Below are 15,493 nucleotides of genomic sequence, written 5' to 3'. Positions count from 1 at the left end.
TTTAAAGAAAAAGTTGTTTTAAACAATTTTTTCAACTCATTATGGAGCATCTCTCCTCACATCAGCTGGTCCATGAGTTGCAAACTGGTCCTTGCAAGCATGTATTTTGGTCCTTGTGGAGAAGATAAAGATGCTTTGAAGGGCATTTGGCGCAGGGGAAAATGGGAGGTAACAGATAAGCACCCCTCCGCCACCTCTGAATTCTCCCACTCCATTCCCCCCTCCAAAACTGCTTTGCTTTTGGAAATTGTCATTGGGATACTGTTGACATCCACTGTTAACATGTGGTGTAGTGCCTAGAGTGTCTGACTAGGACCTGGAAGGCCATGGTTCAAATCTCCACTTGACTACAGAGGTCACTTGGTGACCTTGGGCCAGTCTCTGACTTCTCTCAGTTTGACCTACCTCCTTGAAATATAATAATAATAACAACAACAACAACAACAACAATAATAATAATAATAAATTTTATTTTATTTATACCCCATCCTCCCCAGCCAGAGCCAGGCTCAGGGTGGCTAACACCAATAAAATCACAGTAAAACATAATAGGGGAAAAGAGGGGGGGGAGAGGAAAAGGGGGGGAAAAACCAATTTAAAATACAGGTTCAAATGCAATTTAAAATGCAGCTTCATTTTAAAGTAGCTAAGAAATCAAGACCATAAGAGGAGGGAAACATAAGGGTCAGACCGAGTCCAAACCAAAGGCCAGGGGGAACAGCTCTGTCTTGCAGGAAAGATGTCTGTTTTCCTGCGGAAAGATGTCAAGTCCCACAGGGCCCTGGTCTCTTGTGACAGAGCATTCCACCACTGCAGGGCCAGTGCTGAAAAGTCCCTGGCCCTAGTTGAAACCAATCTAACCTCCTTGAGGCTCGGGACCTCCAAAGTGTTGTTATTTGTGGACCTTAAGGTCCTCCATGGGGCATATCAAGAGAGGCGGTCACGTAGGTACGTGGGTCCTAGGCCACGTAGGGCTTTAAAGGTCAAAACCAGCACTTGGAGGAAAAAAATGTGGGGAACAAATAAATAAATATATATGATGTATTTTGCTGTTGCCATTACTGAGTAGGGGGATGTTAGCCCCCCCCCAATATTCACTTCATTTGTTGTTGTTGTTTATTAAATTGTATACTGCCCTACACCTGCAGGTCTCAGGGCAGTCACAACATAAAATCACAATACAAAAGCACAAAGTGCATAATAAAAATAGGAACAAAAACAAACCAATAATTCTCCTTTCCCACAACACATTTAAAAGAGTATCGGATGTCAGTTATCCAAAGGCCTCTTTGAAGAGGAATCATCATCACCATCATTTTTAAATTTGTTTTACAAATCTATTTTACACTGTTCAAGATGGTTTACAAGCTGAAGAAACAAAAAATGTACATCTTCTAACAATATAATGCAATACAAAAATGTGATAACAAAACTTCAAAATAGGCAGCCTACATCAAAAAAATACAGTGGTGCCTCGCAAGACGAAATTAATCCATTCTGCGAGTCTCTTCGTCTTGCAGATTTTTTCGTCTTGCGAAGCACGGATGCACCCTGGTACTGTATTATGAACATTATTACAGTACAGTACTCCTTTTATAATGGGATAGCGGGCAAAGCACAAAGCGGGTCGCTCCCCAGCAGGAGGAGTTTCCCCAGCCTGGAGGATCTGTTGCCAGGAAGTGGCAAAGACACCCCCTCCCACCTCCCCACGAAAACAGCCCCCCTTCCTCTGTCGCCAAGCCTTGCCGCGTCTTCGCTCCGCCAAACCGCGTCCTACATCAAAGCCCCAGCCCGCTCCTCTCCCTCTCTCTCCATGAGGTGGCAAAGGAAGTTCGAGCCCAGGAACCAAGGGTGGACGCACGAAGCACCCGGCGCGGACTCTCCTTTGCTCCCCCCGTTACCTTGCGCCACGCCGCCGGGCTCCCCACAGTCTCGGCAGCTGCTCTCGGCTTCTTCCCACCCCTGCAAAGGCGCCTTCGCGGCGGCCCAAGCGCAGTGGATGCCTCCTCCTCCTTGGTCCCCCTCCTCCTGACTTTGCGCAGTTAGGGCAAAATGGAGCAGCCACGTGGGGAGGGGGAGAGAGAGAGAGAGAGAGAGAGAGAGAGAGAGAGAGGTGGCGGCGCAGAGACCCAGCCAGATCCGCTGGATCCCAGCCCACTTGCCTCCTCTGTGCCCTCTCCAGAAGAGGATCCCTCTGGAAAAAGTAGGTCGCTCCCTCGCTCGCTCGCTCCCTGCCAGCCCAGTTCCTGCTTCAAAAGGAAACAAACTCGCAAAACATTTCATCTTGTGAAGCAAGCCCATAGGGACATTCGTCTTACGAAGCACCTCAAAAAACAAAAAACTCTTTCGTCTTGCGAGTTTTTCATCTTCCGAGGCATTCATCTTGCGAGGTACCACTGTAACATTCAGCAATCATTATAATAGTATTAAACAATAATAACATAAAAGTTAAACAGAAATCCACTCAATGGTTACAATAAATAATTTCTAAACTATAATCAATAAAACAACAGCAAAACACAGTACATAAAATAACACAATACAAACTGAGAAGCAGAGACTAGAGGGTGGGGCAAGGCAGGTGGAAGGAGGCCTTGCCTGATGAAGTCTCCCCCCTCACAGTTCTTCCTGTGTTTTCACCTGGCACCTAGAGGTATTTTCAGCAGGCGAACCTCACTGTGGAGAACATTCCACAAGCAGGGAGCCAGTGCAGAAAAGGCCCCGTTCTTGTGTTGCCACCCTCTGGACCTCTTGTGGAGGAACCACATGAAGAAGGTTCTCAGAAGATGATCTCAGGGTTCAGGTTGGTTCGTGTGGAGAGAGGCAGTCCTTTAGGTATTGCGGTCCTGAGCCTTACCTTTTTCCTGCTCCCTCACAGTGACTCGATGCTGGGGATCAGCAGGGATGATGGGGGATTTTGTCATTCTAAAACAAAGGGCAGCATCCTGAAGTTTCACAGAAGTTGCAAGAAGCTTAACATTCCCAGTTAGATCTTGAGACACAGGAAGAAGGGATTGGTGAAAGGGGGAGAAGGGACTGCAGGAAAGAAAAAAGAAACCCCTAATATTTTAACAGCGGGAGCAACGTAGCTGTGGATGGCAACTCTGCTGAACATAGGTTCTGGCACAGATTAATTGCATGGCCGTCCAGGAAATGACGTGAAAGAAGCACCACAAATTACTGCCTAATGACTAGCGTGTCACATGCAGTTACCTCAGCGCCGTTGTGAAATAACATGCATTTGCACAGCATTAACCTGGCAATTAACTTATTGGTGCCCTCATTTGAAAGGCGGTGGAGAGAAACAGTGCCCAGATGAGCTCCTCGTTTGACTCAGGGGGCAAAGCTGACACACAGCGAGTTAAGAGGGAAAACAGGCAACAGAGGGATCTGTCAGGGCTAAATTACGTTGGGAGGACACAAGCCCTTGTAACCTCATCTGAGATGCTCTCCAGATTGGGCTGCCAAGTTCTTCCCAGAGGCTCAAAGACTGATATACAGGGAACAGAGTTCATATGCTAAAGGTGATTGGGAGAGGAGCCTTATGAGATTCCAAGGGGTTGGAGTAGATGGCCCTTGGTTTCCCTTCCATGATTCTATTCCAGGGGTGGCCAACTGCTAAGAGACTGCAATCTACTTTCAAAATTAAAATCTGGCAGTGATCTACCCCTGTTTTTTAGGGGTTCAGGTCAAAGTTGTTGAGCTTTTTTGGGGGAGGGAAAATGCCCCGTTTGGGGGGGGGGGGGTTAGGGACTTTGCAGGGAGGGAGAAACAAAAGGAGCCACTAACCTTACTATCGATCACTGGCCAGCACAAATGGAACTACAATCACAATAGAAAAACAAACATTTAAAACAATATACAGCAGTGGATTTTAAGTTTTCAAGTGCGATAGGCATATAAACACATAAAAACTTTAAGATAGATGACGTTAGAGAAATGAACCAGAGTCGCCTGTGCATCCGAGTTTGGGGGTTTTCTTAACAGACTAGATTGAATTGGGGGATGGTCTGCACCTACAGATCTGTGCCCAGAATCTGGCGACAATCCGGGTTGACTTGTGGCCTTTGCCTAACAGGAGAAGATCAAATTTTTGCTTCTGTAACAATAGAGGCCAGCACAGGGAGAGGGCGTGGGGCCAGAAGGGGGCCAGCGATCAACCGTGATCTACCAAAACCTCGCAGGGATCAACCAATAGATCATGATCGACGTGTTGGACATCCCTGCTCTATTCTATAAGATGAGGTGGAGCTTAATGGTGGTGGTATAAGAATCAGGGGTTTTTTTTTGCAGCTCAACACCAACTTAGGGAACAAGCTGTACAACCAAAATGATTAAGGTTTTAAATGACTATTTTAGGTTCTATTTTAGTGATCAAGATTTAATATATATTTTTAACTGCCGCTACAGCTGAATTGTTTCTGTTACGCCCAATTGCAATTCAATGTATTCCTGTTGTGTTTTATGATTTTCCTGATACTGTAAGTGAGCCGGAACTGGTCTGTGATCGTAATAATAAAATTCATTCATTCAGAGTTGACTCCATCTTGCACAGTGTGATTTACTGCTGCCTTGCTCCTGTCAGTGCATTTCATTAATACATGCTTTGAGAACTAGGGCACAGGTACTCTGGAGGTCTTCCCCTCCAAACACACCTTCTTCATTCTTTTGCATTGTTCCTCTGTCGGTATGTTTTCTGACTGGCAGCTCCTCACACACCTGCCTGCCATCCCCAATGCTCCTTTCAGCTCCCCTATCTACCCTTTTCCAAACGGTAATGAGCAGAATCAGACTTGGAGGAGCAGAGTCTCGGCTGAGCCATCCCTGAGCCACGGTTTCCGGAGAGGACGGCACCATTTTTAGCTTCTCAACATATAAAGCAGCATGCCGTTGTCTGGAGTGGGGGAAGAAGATTATAGAGAGCAGAGCCCGATAATGAAAGTAGGATGCCTGGGGTTAGTCATTTATAGAAACTTAAAAGAGAGAGAGATTTTGTTAGCAAGCTTTCCCCAGGAAAAGAAACTTGGTGGGGGATGGATGGAGGGTGCTGGGAAAGGTCTGGAAAACTGGAAAGCAGTTCTAACTCTCAAATGCAGACCAAACAAGATACAGGGTTACCTGCTATAAATGCTATAAATGCCTTTCTTTCTTTCTTTCTTTCTTTCTTTCTTTCTTTCTTTCTTTCTGAAATTCTGCCAAGATGTGGAATCTTACAAAGTGTGTTTGTTGTAAAACAGCTAGTTTTACATACAACAACAACAACAATTTATTTATTCCCTTCCCATCTGGCTGGGCTTCCCCAGCCACTTTGGTGATTCCAACAAAATATTAAAATACAGTAATGCATCAAACATTAAAAGTGTCCCTAAACAGGGCTGCCTTCAGATGTCTTCTAAAAGTCTGGTAGTTGTTCTTCTTTTTGACATCTGGTGGGAGGGCGTTCAACAGGGAGGGCGCCATTACCGAGAAGGCCCTCTGCCTGGTTCCCTGTAGCTTTGTGAGGGAACTGCCAGAAGGCCCTCGGTGCTGGACCTCAGTGTCTGGGCAGAACAATGGGGGTGGAGATACTCCTTCAGATATACTGGACCGAGGCTGTTTAGGGCTTTAAAGGTCAGCAGCAACACTTTGAATTGTGCTCAGAAATGTACATACCCTCCAACATTCCTCAGCTGAAAATAGGGACGTTTCTCACTCCCCTCCAAAGCACTCTCCTTGACACCCTCATTCCCTTCCCCACACAAAGCATTTCCTATCAGAAGAAGAGTGTGTACCATCATCACCTCACCAATGTGTCCTAAAACATATAGTCTCCAAGCAAGATACCATTGTTTTCTGTCTTTAGATCAGAAGCACACAATCTGCATCCCTTGGGCACTTCTATTATTCTTATTCTTATTCTTATTCTTATTCTTATTGATACTTTTGAATTCTGGTGCTGGAGGAGACTCTTGAGAGTCCCATGGACTGCAAGAAGATCAAACCTCTCCATTCTGAAGGAAATCAGCCCTGAGTGCTCACTGGAAGGACAGATCCTGAAGCTGAGGCTCCAGTACTTTGGCCACCTCATGAGAAGAGAAGACTCCCTGGAAAAGACCCTGATGTTGGGAAAGATGGAGGGCACAAGGAGAAGGGGACGACAGAGGACGAGATGGTTGGACAGTGTTCTCGAAGCTACAAACATGAGTCTGACCAAACTGCAGGAGGCAGTGGAAGACAGGAGTGCTTGGCATGCTCTGGTCCATGGGGTCATGACTAAATGACTAAACAACAACAATTATCGATACACCAAAAAAGGAAAGAACAAAACAAAAATACAAACAAAACAGTGATAAATACAATAATAATTACAAATCAATAAAGCAAAAAGCGGTCCTTAGACTATAGACTCAACCTCCTATCCATTCCTTATTTCTATTATCTATTATTTGTTGCCAATACACATTTTTAATTATTATTGATTTATTTTAAGTTTCATATCTTTCTTAAATTGACTGCTAAAGCTATTCATACACTGTGACAGAGTTTAAACTACTGTAATTGTTTTTCAAATAAACTTTGAAAACTTCCCATTTTGAGATAAATTCCTGTTTTGGTGTGTTCTTTATTTTTTCTGATAAACTATTTAACGCCGCGTAATCTGTTAACTTTTGGATCCATTCATGGATAGAGGGGATTTCATCACTCTTCCACTTTGTAGCGATAAGAACTCTTGCTGCCACTGTGGCATATAAAAATATACTCTTCATTTTTTGCAGGATATCCAAATCTGTGATCCTCAGAAGATAAGCTTCTGGTTTTCTCTTAATGGAAATCTTTATCATTTTTTGTATGTCTAAGTGGATACTCTCCCAAAATGCCTGGATTATTTTTTTTATTGTCGTTCAGTCGTTTAGTCGTGTCCGACTCTTCATGACCCCATGGACCAGAGCACGCCAGGCACTCCTGTCTTCCACTGCCTCCTGCAGTTTGGTCAGACTCATGTTTGTAGCTTAGAGAACACTGTCCAACCATCTCATCCTCTGTCGTCCCCTTCTCCTTTTTTTGCATAGCCACCACATATGATAAAAAGTACCTGATTTATCTCCACACCTCCAGCAGTTACTTGGGACACTTTTGTAGATCTTTGACAGTTTCCAAGGTGTTAGATACCATCGGTGTTGCATTTTTAGGAAGTTTTCTCTTAAGACATAACAGTTTGTGAATTTCCAATTATTCTTCCACAAATTTTTCAACTGTGGCATGGTTATTGAATACCAAAAATCTTGTGACCACTTAACCATGGCTGCTGAGACCACGTCCTCCTTCACTTCCCAGTCAAGGAGGAGTCGGTATGCTTTGGAGAGGGTTTTTCTTCTAGAATTTACTAGCTTGGATTCAAATCATGAGATTTCTATTGCGAAACCCTTTTGTTTATCTGATTTGAAATGTTCATGTACTTGATGGTATTGTCACCAATCTGAAACGTACTGTCTCGATTCCTCAAAACGTTTTAATTTTAATTGGTTATCTTCTTCCTTTAAAAGAGTTTTATATGTTGGACAGATTTCCTGAGTATTTTTTTCCTTTTCGCCTCAGAAGCTTCAATTGGGGAGGTCCACCACAGAATTTTGGGCTCCAACAGTTCTTTATATTTTTCCCAGACTGCAAAAAGTGACTTACTAATTATGTGGTTTGTGAAGTTTTTTATGGATTTTGGCTTTTCCGTATATAAGGTAAGCATGTCATTCCCATCAATTGTCAAAGCCCTCCAAATCCAGGAGATCCGGGTCCTGCAGTTTGCACCAGTCCTTCAACCATGTGAGGCAGGCGGCCTCATAATATAGTTTCAGATAGGGTAGGGAGAAGCCTCCTCTGTCCTTTATATCTATTAAAATCAGATGTTTAATTCTGGGTCTCTTCCCTTCCCATAAGAATTTGGAAATCTGCCATATCTTGAGGCAGCCTGCCTTGGGCCGCTTCTAGCCTACCATACAACCATACATGACCCACAATATTGTAAAGTACAATTGTTTAATTGCACATTGAAATGGAAAATAACTGTGCATGTTTTTGAATGTGTATTGCTAAAGGTTTGACATTGGGAAGTTCCATTGGGCTACAAAGAGCTCTCTGGGCACCTGAATGGGTTGATAATTATACTTAGGAGGTCCTCTGCTAGCTCTCACTTGGTGTTTAACTTTAGATCACGTGAGAGGGTTATTCAGTTGCAAATCGCCATCTTGGGGAGTTGATCTTTGAGTCTTCCTTTTTAAGCCACAGAGAACAATGGATGTGATAATGAGGTGTTTCCTGAAGAGAAAACAGCTCCAGGCTAACAAAGTCTGTGTGGGGAGAGACAGATCTTTGATTTTAGGTCTGGAATTATTTCGAATTTGTAAGAAGATGAACCTGTGCTGGACATGCACACAATATTTTACAACTATTTGGACTTATCATTCTTTGCTTTTGTGTCTGTCATGAAGAAAGCTCTGCTTAGTAAAGCTTTGGAATCATTTTTATGGTCTGGACAATGTTTATTCCAAGAGGAGTCCGTTTTCATTTATCCTATTGCTTCAAGCTGCATAATATTAATATCTGCAGTAAATATACCCTCCCACGGATCAGTGGCTACTTGTTATGCATACAAACCATAGCAAGTTGGAGGGAGGGGAGTAACATTATTCACTGGCAAGAAAGGCTTGGCTGGAACCCTGAACAGAAGCAGCCCCTTAGGAGAAAGGAAATGCGGAAACATTTTCATACAACTGTAGACACATAAAACCTTGTCCGTGAAATAGGAAAGCAAACACATAACTTTGCAAATGACTGCAAGCTAAGAGGCAAAGTTGCAAACTCATTAAATCATCAGCAGAAGCACCGTGCCATGGCAATGTATATAATCAGTCGAACTGGCGGTGTCCGTTCCCCAGGGACCAGGACAGTAATTGTTTCACACTGTCTCCGCTGAGTTGTGTAGCTCCTGGCTTACGTTTCGCTGGAAAAGCAGGCAGCGGGGTAGGCCGTCAACTCACATAGGCTTTCATTTATTCATGACCGTATAATCACAAAACAAGGTCTTGGATTGGGGAGGCAGGTCGCAGGTTTTATTACAGGAAGAAAACTTGCTCTCTCCCCTCTTTTTGACACACCAGAGAGCATGAGACTTCTCCGTAATCCCAGAAGGTATGAATAATTTTACAACCGGGAAGCTGGGCTTAGATTTGAAGGGGGGGATTCATGCAAGGGAGGCAGCTGTAGAGCCACAATGCCAGCGTGGCTTGGTACAAATTCCAGACACTCCCCCCATCCACCCCACCAACAGTTGCCTTAGTGACAAAGCTGAGCTGCGAGCCTGCTTCTCTCTAGCAATCCATTGGCAGGGCTCTGGGTTTTGTACCTGAGCCTCAGACATTAGAGCAGGTTGTGTGCACGGTTTAAGGAGAGGGATAATGACATTTTGCTGGGTTTGTATTGAACTGTGCAATTTTGAAGCAAGAGAGGACGGGGAGATTTTGAAGGGTAGGAATTATAGCATCCGAAGACAACCCGCTATTTTCTGATGTGGATAAATAAACACTGATTAGTGTGTTTGGGATATGGGACTCCCTGAACAGACAAATCTACTGGATTTGTTCTGATCTCCACTCCACTATAATAATACAGTGGTACCTCAGGTTAAGTACTTAATTCATTCTGGAGGTCCGTTCTTAACCTGAAACTGTTCTTAACCTGATGCACCACTTTAGCTAATGGGGTCTCCCACTGCCGCCGCACCGCTGATGCCTGATTTCTGTTCTCATCCTGAAGCAAAGTTCTTAACCCGAGGTAGTATTTCTGGGTTAGCGGAGTCGGTAACCTGAAACGTATGTAACTTGAAGCATATGTAACCTGAGGTACCACTGTAATAATAATAATAATAATAATAATAATATACCCCGCCCATCTGGCTGGGTTTCCTCAGCCACTGGGTTTTCTCCTCCTTCTCTCCCCCTCTCTTTTTTTTAACAAAAGCCCTGCTGATCTAGAATGGTGCTCACTTTAGCAGTGGAATTTCAGAACCATGAAGAAGGTCGAACTCTCCTCTAAATAAATTTCTGATTTGCTCACTTTCGCCAGAGATGCAGCTTCTCTCACTGCCACAGAAGCCAGTGATGGCCATCAGCCTTATTGGTTTTAAAAATGGGTTAGACAAATGCATGGAGGAAGGGGCTATCAATGGCTACTAGCCATGGTGACTATGCTCTGCTTCCACAACTGGCAACAGCAATGCTTCTGAATATCAGTTGCTGGAAACTAAATAAGCAGAGAGTGCTCCCAGTTGCAGGTTTCTAATAGGTCTCTGACAAAGATCATGGCCACTGGGCACATCACCTCCTGGCAAATAGAAGGGGAAGAAATGGAGGCAGTGTGAGATTTTACTTTCTTCGGCTCCATGATCACTGCAGATGGTGACAGCAGTCACGAAATTAAAAGACACCTGCTTCTTGGTAGAAAAGCGATGACAAACCTAGAAAGCAGCTTAAAAAGCAGAGACATCACCTTGACAACAAAGGTCCGTATAGTTCAAGCTATGGTTTTCCCAGTAGTGATGTATAGAAGTGAGAGCTGGACCATAAAGAAGGCTGATCGCCGAAGAATTGATGCTTTTGAATTATGGTGCTGGAGGAGACTCTTGAGAGTCCCATGGACTGCAAGAAGATCAAACCTATCCATTCTGAAGGAAATCAGCCCTGAGTGCTCACTGGAAGGACAGATCCTGAAGCTGAGGCTCCAATACTTTGGCCACCTCATGAGAAGAGAAGACTCCCTGGAAAAGACCCTGATGTGGGGAAAGATGGAGGGCACAAGGAGAAGGGGACGACAGAGGACGAGATTGTTGGACAGTGTTCTCGAAGCTACCAGCATGACTTTGACCAAACTGTGGGAGGCAGTGGAAGACAGGAGTGCCTGGCGTGCTCTGGTCCATGGGGTCACGAAGAGTTGGACACAACTAAATGACTAAACAACAACAACAATAGGTCTCTGGTTGGTCACTGTGAAAACAGGATGCAGGACCAAATGGGCCATTGGCCTGATCCAGCAGGCTTTTTCTATGTTCTTGTGAATGGATTGAAATGAGATTGCTTCCTTTAACAATCACAACAGCAACAACATTCATTTCTTTCACTCTTTCCTTTAAGAGTCTGGCAGCTCGATGATAAATAAGAATAGGTCCACATGTCATAATCACTACCAATCTCCCTTTTCCCCAGCAAACACAATGGCTGGTGATTTAAAGCTGCCTTTTCTCGTTTTCCTTTCTTCTGGTAGCTTTTCATTCTGGCAAAACTTGGCAAATGTTTGCGGCGAACGCAGGACTGAAAAGGGAGAAGGAAATTGGGGGTTAGCAACATGTTGTGCTAAACAGACAAACGGTTTTGATAGAACGTCGCCAGAATATTTGAAGCACCAAGGAAAGGAAGGTTTTCGAAATGATATGCAAACAACATGACGGCAAGATTTCAACGGAGCAATGTGACATTTTAAAGCATTCCTGGGTTTTGTTTGCTTTCTAAAAGAACTCATACATCATCTCATTTTAACAAGTGTCATTTCAATGTGTTTCCGTAAAGCATTTTCATGTCATTATGGGAAGATGAGATGGGTATATTGGGACCATGTGTCATGAGGCAAAGCTTCACGACAACAATCTCCATGTGGCTTGTTAGTTTTTAGGGTGTTTTCTTTTCATATCTGAATGTGGCAATGTTGTTAAGCCGCTTCTCATTTTTAACATTCATTCATTACCCTAGGGCCATTTTGAATGGGGAAAGAGAGGGCACAGCAAACAACATGTCACAGATAAAAATGTCTGCATGTCAACGATCGCTGCTTGAGCACCAGAACATAAGAAGAAACCTGGGGAGTCAACCAGAAAGCCCATCTACCCCAGTATACTGCTTCCAACAGTGGGCAGGCAATTGTTTCCAGGAAGACTGCAAGGAAGCCAACAAACAGCATGACTCTCCTTTTTTGTTTGATCCTTCCAACTTCAACAGTAGTAGCAAGAAACTTGTATACAGTAGGGTGGTACACTGGATCTGACAGATGCCAGAGCAGATTTTATTTTGCTTGTTTGGGGGCTGGGCTGGGGGCGGGGACAGGAATGGATGGATGGTGGCTGAATCTAACATTTACTGGCTTTTACTCCCTGGTCCTGAATGGGGTAACTGTGCCCCTGAAAGACCAGGTGCACAGCCTGGGGGTAATTTTGGACTCACAACTGTCCATGGAGGCACAGGTCACTTCTGTGTCCAGGGCAGCTGTCTCCCAGCTCCATCTGCTACGTCAGCTGAAACCCTACCTGCCCGTGGTACATGCTCTGGTTATCTCCTGCTTGGACTACTGCAATGCTACCTTTGAAGGTGACTCAGAAACTACAACTAATCCAGAATGCAGCAGCTAGACTGGTGACTGGGAGGAGCCACTAGGACCATAGAACACTGGTCCTGAAAGACCTACGTTGGCTCCTGGTACGTTTCTAAGCACAATTCAATTCAAATTCAATTCAATTCACAATTCAAAGTGTTGCTGCTGAACTTTAAAGCCCTAAATGGCTTTGGCCCTGTATACCTGAAGGAACAGCTCCACCTCCATCATCTAGCCTGGACACTGAGGTTCAGCTCTGAGGACCTTCTGATATTTCCCTCACTGAGAGAAGTGAGGTTACAGGGAACCAGGCAGAGGGCCTATACAGTCATACCTCGGATTACAGATGCTTCAGGTTGCGTTTTTTGGGGGTTAAAGGTAAAGGTAAAGGGACCCTTGACCTTTAGTCCAGTCGTGAGCAACTCTGGGGTTGCGGCGCTCATCTCGCTTTATTGGCTGAGGGAGCCAACGTACAGCTTCCGGGTCATGTGGCCAGCATGACTATACAGACGTGCCAAAACCCGGAAGTACTGGAACCGGTTACTTCTGGGTTTCAGCGGTCGTGCATGCGCAGAAGCATTGAATCGCAACCCCCACGTGCGCAGATGTGGCGCTGCGGGTTGCGAACTTGCCTCCCGCACAGATCACATTCGCAACCTGAGCATCTACTGTACAACCTTTAGAAGACATCTGAAGGCAGCCTGTATTGGAAAGTTTTTAATGTTTGATCTTTTATTGAATTTTTGATATTTTGTTGGAAGCTGCCCAGAGTGGCTGGGCTAACTCAGTCAGATGGGCAGCATATCATCATCATCATCATCTTCATTTCCAGACACAAAAATGCTGGGTCCCTGACAGACTGTGGCTTGACTCAGTAGACCATTATGGAGGAAGTAGTGCCGCTTTGCTATAGAACATCGTGCAGGTTTTAAGCAGCACACATCCAATTATGTACACCTGTTGGGTTTGTACTGCGACAGGCTGTCTAGTCCCGTATGACAGAAATAGGAGGCTGCACGGTGATTAGACATCTTTCTGGATGAGCTTGTCAGAGACGGGATTTAAATTTCACCTTATTCCAATGACATGAGTTGCCGGATCTCGTGTTTCAAAGCAGCTGGCAAGAGGGCTGTTTGCGAAACAGGCTGCCCTGCGCAGAGCAGGCACTGAGGAACAGGACCTTATTTTTAGAAGGGAGCAATATTTTTAGGGGTTGCCATGGAAGCAGATTCAGGCAGTTGTCAAGAATTTGGAAGTGGGGTGGTGGCAATGTGGAGATATAACATTGTTATTAGTAAATTTCTCCTGGCCTTTTGGTCACCCTGCAGCCACAAGGAACATCCAAAAGTCTTAAAGATTATTGATTAGTCTTAGGGCAGGGCAGACCAGGAGGCAGGAGGAGATCTCTGTTTAAGCAAAATTTGGGCAGGGCAGCCAGGTGACATTGTTCTTGCGCTTTCTTCTTCCACTGCGTCCATCTCCTTCCTCATTGCTCCTCTTCTACTTTCGGCACAAATGTTTCCAAGATGGGCAAAGCATCCTAGACTAGTTTTCCTCCAAGATGGGTGGGGTGTTCCTAGAGGAAGCATCAGTTCTAAGAGGCTATATTGGAAACGGGATCTTCCACAGTGTTGGCACCTAGGTTGTTGCCGGACCTACAAGAAAAAAAGGTTCAATTGACCCCCTTAAAAAAAAAAATTATAAAATACACACATATTGCGAATATACAAGCATACAAACGTACATTTCATACAATCCTTAAATATATACAAACATACCTACATTCAGTCCCACAGATAATTCCTTTTCCCATCACCATTCACCACCCCTCACCCCACATTTGTGTTAGACTTCCAATCTACTCAATTGCAGTTTCTTTCCACTTCTATTACTTTCTTTCACACACCTTTAACCCAATTTTCTGCTTCTTTTTCTATTACACATTGTTATCCATCTTATTTAGTATTCCAATATTTAAAACGTAACTTGTTTATTCTAATAGGAGTTCTGATTTTTCAATATGGTTTTGCAAGTATCCTTTAAACACCTTCCAGTATTGTAGTACTTCCAGTATTGTAGTACTCCAATAATTTGGCAAGCCACTCTATTTTTGTCGGTATAATACCACTTTTCCAATTTATCACAATCAATAGCCTTGCGGCTACTGTTGCGTACAAATATAATGTCTTGTCTTCTTCCTTTAGACTTCCTGGTACTATTCCCAATAGAAAACCTTCTGGTGTTTTCCTAAATCCGCTTTCTTTGCATTTTTGCAGATATCGCCTCTGTTTCCCATAAAAGGAGGAGATGCAACTTCTAGGAAAGCCATGGAACATTTAATGGCTCTCCTTGGGGAGCAAAGACTGTGCCTTGAATGAATTACTCCAATTATCACAGATTCTTGGAAGCTTGTGGTGACAGCTAGGAAGTGACAACGTATTTCTGTGCACCGTAATACCAAGACCGCTATACGCCCTGTGTAATTTGGAGACTCAATCTTCTCCACAGAAAATGTCAGGTGAGGATGATTTTAGAATTTCCTCCTGACCTTTCAACCCCTTACAAGGTCCCTTAGGTGGCTACTACATTAAAAAAAAATAAAAGTATAAAAACAAATAAAGCAATTAAAACCTTAACACAGCAGCATGGGGGTAGGGTGGAAAACAATGGAGACATTTTAAAAAAATTACTTTGCCATAGCAGGAAACTTAAACAACTTAATTAGTATGGTGAATATAGTTGCCTTCTGACTTTTGGAGGGGTTATGTTTGTGGATACCATGGGTATACGTTAGGGTTGCCATACATTTGGGAAAACCCAGACATGTCTTCTTTTGCGGGGCCAACATGCCCATCTGGCTAAATGCTTACATTTTTTTTTTTAAAAAAGGTTTTTATTAGGGTTTCAACAAATTTTATCATAACAAACAAAACAAAACAACACAATAACAGACAATAAACAATATAACACAAAAAAATTAAACAGAAATATATAAGTACAATTCTTAGTTTCATGTACCTTACTTTCCCGACTTCCTCACACCTCCCGTTTCTGTATTCCAATTTCCAAATTAGTTTCAGCAAACTCTTCCATTATTTTGTCTGAT

This window comes from Podarcis gaigeae, assembly GCF_964106915.1.
Source record: "Podarcis gaigeae genome assembly, chromosome: 12".
NCBI classification, from domain to species: Eukaryota; Metazoa; Chordata; class Lepidosauria; order Squamata; family Lacertidae; genus Podarcis; species Podarcis gaigeae.
The sequence above is the reverse complement of the archived record's forward strand: the minus strand, read 5'-3'. Positions refer to the sequence as shown.